Below are 8761 nucleotides of genomic sequence, written 5' to 3'. Positions count from 1 at the left end.
CACAAACTCTTAGAAGATTCACTCTTCTTGTAATTAAGTCGGCATTGTGCCTTTTGCATTCAATTCCGACGCGATTTCTATGTTTCATCGTCAATGTGAAGGTCCAAGGGATACAGTAAACCTGCACTGGTGCATCGGAATCTAATACTGGTCTCCCAGGAGCCGCTCAAACCACAAACTCTTAGAAGATTCACTCTTATTGTACTTAAGTCGGCATTGTGCCTTTTGTATTCAATTCCGATGCGATTTCTATGTTTCATCGTCAATGTGAAGGTCCAAGGGATACAGTAAACCTGCACTGGTGCATCGGAATCTAATACTGGTCACCCAGGAGCCGCTCAAACCACAAACTCTTAGAAGATTCACATTTCTTGTACTTAGGTCGGCATTGTGCCTTTCGTATTCAATTCCGATGCGATTTCAATGTTTCATCGTCAATGTGAACGTCCAAGGGATACAGTAAACCTGCACTGGTGCATCGGAATCTAATACTGGGCTCCCAGGAGCCGCTCAACCCACAAACTCTTAGAAGATTCACTCTTCTTGTACTTAAGTCGGCATTGTGCATTTTGTATTCAATTCCGATGCGATTTCTATGTTTCATCGTCAATGTGAAGGTGCAAGGGATACAGTAAACCTGCACTGGTGCATCGGAATCTAATACTGGTCTCCCAGGAGCCGCTCAAACCACAAACTCTTGGAAGATTCACTCTTCTTGTACTTAAGTCGACTTGTGCCTTTTGTATTCAATTCCGATGCGATTTCTATGTTTCATCGTGAATGTGAAGGTCCAAGGGATACAGTAAACCTGCACTGGTGCATCGGAATCTAATACTGGTCTCCCAGGAGCCGCTCAAACCACAAACTCTTAGAAGATTCACTCTTCTTGTACTTAAGTCGGCATTGTGCCTTTTGTATTCAATTCCGATGCGATTTCTATGCTTCTTCGTAAATGTGAAGCTCCAAAGGATACAGTAAACCTGCACTGGAGCATCGGAATCTAATACAGGTCTCCCAGGAGCTGCTCAAACCACGAACCCTTAGAAGATCCACCCTTCATATACTTATGTCGGCATTGTGCCTTTTGTATTCAAATCCGGTGCGATTTCTATGTTTCATCGCCAATGTGAAGGTGCGAGGGATACAGTAAACCTGCACTGGTGCATCGGAATCTAATGCTGGTCTCCCAGGAGCCGCTCAAACCACAAACTCATAGAAGATTCACTCTTCTTGTAATTAAGTTGGCATTGTGCCTTTTGCATTCAATTCCGATGCGATTTCTATGCTTCATCGTCAATGTGAAGGTCCAAGGGATACAGTAAACCTGCACTGGTGCATCGGAATCTAATACTGGTCTCCCAGGAGACGCTCAAACCACAAACTCTTAGAAGATTCACTCTTCTTCTACTTAAGTCGGCATTGTGCCTTTCGTATTCAATTCCGATGCGATTTCTATGTTTCATCGTCAATGTGAATGTCCAAGGGATACAGTAAACCTGCACTGGTGCATCGGAATCTAATACTGGTCACCCAGGAGCCGCTCGAACCACAAACTCTTAGAAGATTCACTCTTCTTGTACTTAAGTCGGCATTGTGCCTTTTGTATTCTATTCCGATGCGATTTTTATGTTTCATCGTCAATGTGAAGGTCCAAGGGATACAGTAAACCTGCACTGGTGCATCGGTACCTGGAACGGGTGTCCCTGGAGCCAAACAAACCACAAACTCTTAGAAGATTCACTCTTCTTGTACTTAAGTCTGCATTGTGCCTTTTGTATTCAATTCCGATGCAATATCTATGTTTCATCGTCAATGTGAACGTCCAAGGGATACAGTAAACCTGCACTGGTACATCGGAATCTAATACTGGTCTCCCAGCAGCCGCTGAAACCACAAACTCTTAGAAGATTTACTCTTCTTGTACTTAAGTCGGCATTGTGCCTTTTGTATTCAATTCCGATGCGATTTCTATGTTTCATCGTGAATGTGAAAGTCCAAGGGATACAGTAAACCTGCACTGGTGCATCGGAATCTAATACTGGTCTCCCAGGAGCCGCTCAAACCACAAACTCTTAGAAGATTCACTCTTCTTGTACTTAAGTCGGCATTGTGCCTTTTGTATTCAATTCCGATGCGATTTCTATGCTTCTTCGTAAATGTGAAGCTCCAAAGGATACAGTAAACCTGCACTGGTGCATCGGAAACTAATACTGGTCTCCCAGGAGCCGCTCAAACCACAAACTCTTAGAAGATCCACTCTTCATATACTTATGTCGGCGTTGTGCCTTTTGTATTCAATTCCGGTGCGATTTCTATGTTTCATCGCCAATGTGAAGGTGCGAGGGATACAGTAAACCTGCACTGGTGCATCGGAATCTAATACTGGTCTCCCAGGAGCCGCTCAAACCACAAACTCATAGAAGATTCACTTTTCTTGTAATTAAGTTGGCATTGTGCCTTTTGCATTCAATTCCGATGCTTTTTCTATGCTTCATCGTCAATGTGAAGGTCCAACGGATACAGTAAACCTGCACTGGTGCATCGGAATCTAATACTGGTCTCCCAGGAGACGCTCAAACCACAAACTCTTAGAAGATTCACTCTTCTTCTACTTAAGTCGGCATTGTGCCTTTCGTATTCAATTCCGATGCGATTTCTATGTTTCATCGTCAATGTGAAGGTCCAAGGGATACAGTAAACCTGCACTGGTGCATCGGAATCTAATACTGGTCCCCCAGGAGCCGCTCGAACCACAAACTCTTAGAAGATTCACTCTTCTTGTACTTAAGTCGGCATTGTGCCTTTTGTATTCTATTCCGATGCGATTTTTATGTTTCATCGTCAATGTGAAGGTCCAAGGGATACAGTAAACCTGCACTGGTGCATCGGTACCTGGTACGGGTGTCCCTGGAGCCGCTCAAACCACAAACTCTTAGAAGATTCACTCTTCTTGTACTTAAGTCTAAATTGTGCCTTTTGTATTCAATTCCGATGCAATATCTATGTTTCATCGTCAATGTGAAGGTCCAAGGGATACAGTAAACCTGCACTGGTGCATCGGAATCTAATACTGGTCTCCCAGGAGCCGCTCAAACCACAAACTCTTAGAAGATTCACTCTTCTTGTACTTAAGTCGGCATTGTGCCTTTTGTATTCAATTCCGATGCGATTTCTATGCTTCTTCGTAAATGTGAAGCCCAAAGGATACAATAAACCTGCACTGGTGCATCGGAATGTAATACTGGTCTCCCAGGAGCCGCTCAAACCACAAACTCTTAGAAGATCCACTCTTCATATACTTATGTCGGCATTGTGCCTTTTGTATTCAATTCCGGTGCGATTTCTGTGTTTCATCGCCAATGTGAAGGTGCGAGGGATACAGTAAACCTGCACTGGTGCATCGGAATCTAATACTGGTCTCCCAGGAGCCGCTCAAACCACAAACTCTTAGAAGATTCACACTTCTTGTACTTACGTCGGCATTGTGCCTTTCGTACTCAATTCCGATGCGATTTCTATGTTTCATCGTCAATGTGAACGTCCAAGGGATACAGTAAACCTGCACTGGTGCATCGGAATCTAATACTGGTCTCCCAGGAGCCGCTCAACCCACAAACTCTTAGAAGATTCACTCTTCTTGTACTTAAGTCGGCATTGTGCATTTTGTATTCAATTACGATGCGATTTCTATGTTTCATGGTCAATGTGAAGGTCCAAGGGATACAGTAAACCTGCACTGGTGCATCGGAATCTAATACTGGTCTCCCAGGAGCCGCTCAAACCACAAACTCTTAGAAGATTCACTCTTCTTGTACTTAAGTCGGCATTGTGCCTTTTGTATTCAATTCCGATGAGATTTCTATGCTTCTTCGTAAATGTGAAGCTCCAAAGGATACAGTAAACCTGCACTGGTGCATCGGAATCTAATACTGGTCTCCCAGGAGCCGCTCAAACCACGAACTCTTAGAAGATCCACTCTTCATATACTTATGTCGGCATTGTGCCTTTTGTATTCAATTCCGGTGCGATTTCTATGTTTCATCGCCAATGTGAAGGTGCGAGGGATACAGTAAACCTGCACTGGGGCATCGGAATCTAATACTGGTCTCCCAGGAGCCGCTCAAACCACAAACTCATAGAAGATTCGCTCTTCTTGTAATTAAGTTGGCATTGTGCCTTTTGCATTGAATTCCGATGCTATTTCTATGCTTCATCGTCAATGTGAAGGTCCAAGGAATACAGTAAACCTGCACTGGTGCATCGGAATCTAATACTGGTCTCCCAGGAGACGCTCAAACCACAAACTCTTAGAAGATCCACTCTTCATATACTTATGTCGGCATTGTGCCTTTTGCATTCAATTCCGATGCGATTTCTATGTTTCATCGTCAATGTGAAGGTTCAAGGGATACAGTAAACCTGCACTGGTGCATCGAAATCTAATACAGGTCTCCCAGGAGCCGCTCAAACCACAAACTCTTAGAAGATTCACACTTCTTGTACTTAAGTCGGCATTGTGCCTTTCGTATTCAATTCCGATGCGATTTCAATGTTTCATCGTCAATGTGAAGGTCCAAGGGATACAGTAAACCTGCACTGGTGCATCGGAATCTAATACTGGTCTCCCAGGAGCCTCTCAAACCACAAACTCTTAGAAGATTCACTCTTCTTGTACTTAAGTCTGCATTATGCCTTTTGTATTCAATTCCGATGCGATTTCTATGTTTCATCGTCAATGTGAAGGTCCAAGGGATACAGTAAACCTGCACTGGTGCATCGGAATCTAATACTGGTCTCCCAGGAGCCGTTCAAACCACAAACTCTTAGAAGATTCACACTTCTTGTACATAAATCGGCATTGTGCCTTTCGTATTCAATTCCGATGCGATTTCTATGTTTCATCGTCAATGTGAAGGTCCCAGGGATACAGAAACCTGCACTGGTGCATCGGAATCTAATACTGGTCTCCCAGGAGCCGCTCGAACCACAAACTCTTAGAAGATTCACTCTTCTTGTACTTAAGTCGGCATTGTGCCTTTTTTATTCTATTCCGATGCAATATCTATGTTTCATCGTCAATGTGAAGGTCCAAGGGATACAGTAAACCTGCACTGGTGCATCGGAATCTAATACTGGTCTCCCAGGAGCCGCTCAAACCACAAACTCTTAGAAGTTTCACTCTTCTTGTACTTAAGTCGGCATTGTGCCTTTTGTATTCAATTCCGATGCGATTTCTATGCTTCATCGTCAATGTGACGGTCCAAGGGATACATTAAACCTGCACTGGTGCATCGGAATCTAATACTGGTCTCCCAGGAGCCGCTCAAACCACAAACTCTTAGAAGATTCACTCTTCTTCTACTTAAGTCGGAATTGTGCCTTTTGTATTCAATTCCGATGCGATTTCTATGTTTCATCGTCATTGTGAAGGTCCAAGGGATGCAGTAAACCTGCACTGGTGCATCGGAATCTAATACTGATCTCCCAGGAGCCGCTCAAACCACAAACACTTAGAAGTTTCACTCTTCTTGTACTTAAGTCGGCATTGTGCTTTTTGTATTCAAATCCGATGCGATTTCTATGCTTCATCTTCAATGTGAAGGTCCAAGGGATACAGTAAACCTGCACTGGTGCATCGGAATCTAATACTGGTCTCCCAGGAGACGCTCAAACCACAAACTCTTAGAAGATTCACTCTTCTTCTACTTAAGTCGGCATTGTGCCTTTTGTAATCAATTCCGATGCGATTTCTATGTTTCATCGTTAATGTGAAGGTCCAAGGGATACAGTAAACCTGCTCTGGTGCATCGGAATCTAATACTGGTCTCCCAGGAGCCGCTCAAACCACAAACTCTTAGAAGATTCACTCTTCTTGTACTTATGTCGGCATTGTGCCTTTCGTATTCAATTCCGATGCGATTTCTATGTTTCATCGTCAATGTGAAGGTCCAAGGGATACCGTAAAACTGCACTGGTGCATCGGAATCTAATACTGGTCTCCCAGGAGCCGATCAAACCAGAAACTCTTAGAAGATTCACACTTCTTGTAGTTAAGTCGGCATTGTGCCTTTCGTATTCAATTCCGATGCGATTTCTATGTTTCATCGTCAATGTGAAGGTCCAAGGGATACCGTAAACCTGCACTGGTGCATCGGAATCTAATACTGGTCTCCCAGGAGCCGCTCAAACCACAAACTCTTAGAAGATTCACTCTTCTTGTACTTAAGTCGCCATTGTGCCTTTTGTATTCAATTCCGATGAGATTTATATGTTTCATCGTCAATGTGAAGGTCCAAGGGATACAGTAAACCTGCACTGGTGCATCGGAATCTAATACTGGTCTCCCAGGAGCCGCTCGAACCACAAACTCTTAGAAGATTCACTCTTCTTGTACTTAAGTCGGCATTGTGCCTTTTGTATTCTATTCCGATGCGATTTTTATGTTTCATCGTCAATGTGAAGGTCCAAGGGATACAGTAAACCTGCACTGGTGCATCGGTACCTGGTACGGGTGTCCCTGGAGCCGCTCAAACCACAAACTCTTAGAAGATTCACTCTTCTTGTACTTAAGTCTAAATTGTGCCTTTTGTATTCAATTCCGATGCAATATCTATGTTTCATCGTCAATGTGAAGGTCCAAGGGATACAGTAAACCTGCACTGGTGCATCGGAATCTAATACTGGTCTCCCAGGAGCCGCTCAAACCACAAACTCTTAGAAGATTCACTCTTCTTGTACTTAAGTCGGCATTGTGCCTTTTGTATTCAATTCCGATGCGATTTCTATGCTTCTTCGTAAATGTGAAGCCCAAAGGATACAATAAACCTGCACTGGTGCATCGGAATGTAATACTGGTCTCCCAGGAGCCGCTCAAACCACAAACTCTTAGAAGATCCACTCTTCATATACTTATGTCGGCATTGTGCCTTTTGTATTCAATTCCGGTGCGATTTCTGTGTTTCATCGCCAATGTGAAGGTGCGAGGGATACAGTAAACCTGCACTGGTGCATCGGAATCTAATACTGGTCTCCCAGGAGCCGCTCAAACCACAAACTCTTAGAAGATTCACACTTCTTGTACTTACGTCGGCATTGTGCCTTTCGTACTCAATTCCGATGCGATTTCTATGTTTCATCGTCAATGTGAACGTCCAAGGGATACAGTAAACCTGCACTGGTGCATCGGAATCTAATACTGGTCTCCCAGGAGCCGCTCAACCCACAAACTCTTAGAAGATTCACTCTTCTTGTACTTAAGTCGGCATTGTGCATTTTGTATTCAATTACGATGCGATTTCTATGTTTCATGGTCAATGTGAAGGTCCAAGGGATACAGTAAACCTGCACTGGTGCATCGGAATCTAATACTGGTCTCCCAGGAGCCGCTCAAACCACAAACTCTTAGAAGATTCACTCTTCTTGTACTTAAGTCGGCATTGTGCCTTTTGTATTCAATTCCGATGAGATTTCTATGCTTCTTCGTAAATGTGAAGCTCCAAAGGATACAGTAAACCTGCACTGGTGCATCGGAATCTAATACTGGTCTCCCAGGAGCCGCTCAAACCACAAACTCTTAGAAGATCCACTCTTCATATACTTATGTCGGCATTGTGCCTTTTGTATTCAATTCCGGTGCGATTTCTATGTTTCATCGCCAATGTGAAGGTGCGAGGGATACAGTAAACCTGCACTGGGGCATCGGAATCTAATACTGGTCTCCCAGGAGCCGCTCAAACCACAAACTCATAGAAGATTCGCTCTTCTTGTAATTAAGTTGGCATTGTGCCTTTTGCATTCAATTCCGATGCTATTTCTATGCTTCATCGTCAATGTGAAGGTCCAAGGAATACAGTAAACCTGCACTGGTGCATCGGAATCTAATACTGGTCTCCCAGGAGACGCTCAAACCACAAACTCTTAGAAGATCCACTCTTCATATACTTATGCCGGCATTGTGCCTTTTGCATTCAATTCCGATGCGATTTCTATGTTTCATCGTCAATGTGAAGGTTCAAGGGATACAGTAAACCTGCACTGGTGCATCGAAATCTAATACAGGTCTCCCAGGAGCCGCTCAAACCACAAACTCTTAGAAGATTCACACTTCTTGTACTTAAGTCGGCATTGTGCCTTTCGTATTCAATTCCGATGCGATTTCAATGTTTCATCGTCAATGTGAAGGTCCAAGGGATACAGTAAACCTGCACTGGTGCATCGGAATCTAATACTGGTCTCCCAGGAGCCTCTCAAACCACAAACTCTTAGAAGATTCACTCTTCTTGTACTTAAGTCTGCATTATGCCTTTTGTATTCAATTCCGATGCGATTTCTATGTTTCATCGTCAATGTGAAGGTCCAAGGGATACAGTAAACCTGCACTGGTGCATCGGAATCTAATACTGGTCTCCCAGGAGCCGTTCAAACCACAAACTCTTAGAAGATTCACACTTCTTGTACATAAATCGGCATTGTGCCTTTCGTATTCAATTCCGATGCGATTTCTATGTTTCATCGTCAATGTGAAGGTCCCAGGGATACAGAAACCTGCACTGGTGCATCGGAATCTAATACTGGTCTCCCAGGAGCCGCTCGAACCACAAACTCTTAGAAGATTCACTCTTCTTGTACTTAAGTCGGCATTGTGCCTTTTTTATTCTATTCCGATGCAATATCTACGTTTCATCGTCAATGTGAAGGTCCAAGGGATACAGTAAACCTGCACTGGTGCATCGGAATCTAATACTGGTCTCCCAGGAGCCGC

This window comes from Schistocerca nitens, chromosome 9 (assembly GCF_023898315.1).
Source record: "Schistocerca nitens isolate TAMUIC-IGC-003100 chromosome 9, iqSchNite1.1, whole genome shotgun sequence".
NCBI lineage: Eukaryota > Metazoa > Arthropoda > Insecta > Orthoptera > Acrididae > Schistocerca > Schistocerca nitens.
This window is presented reverse-complemented; position numbering follows the sequence as displayed.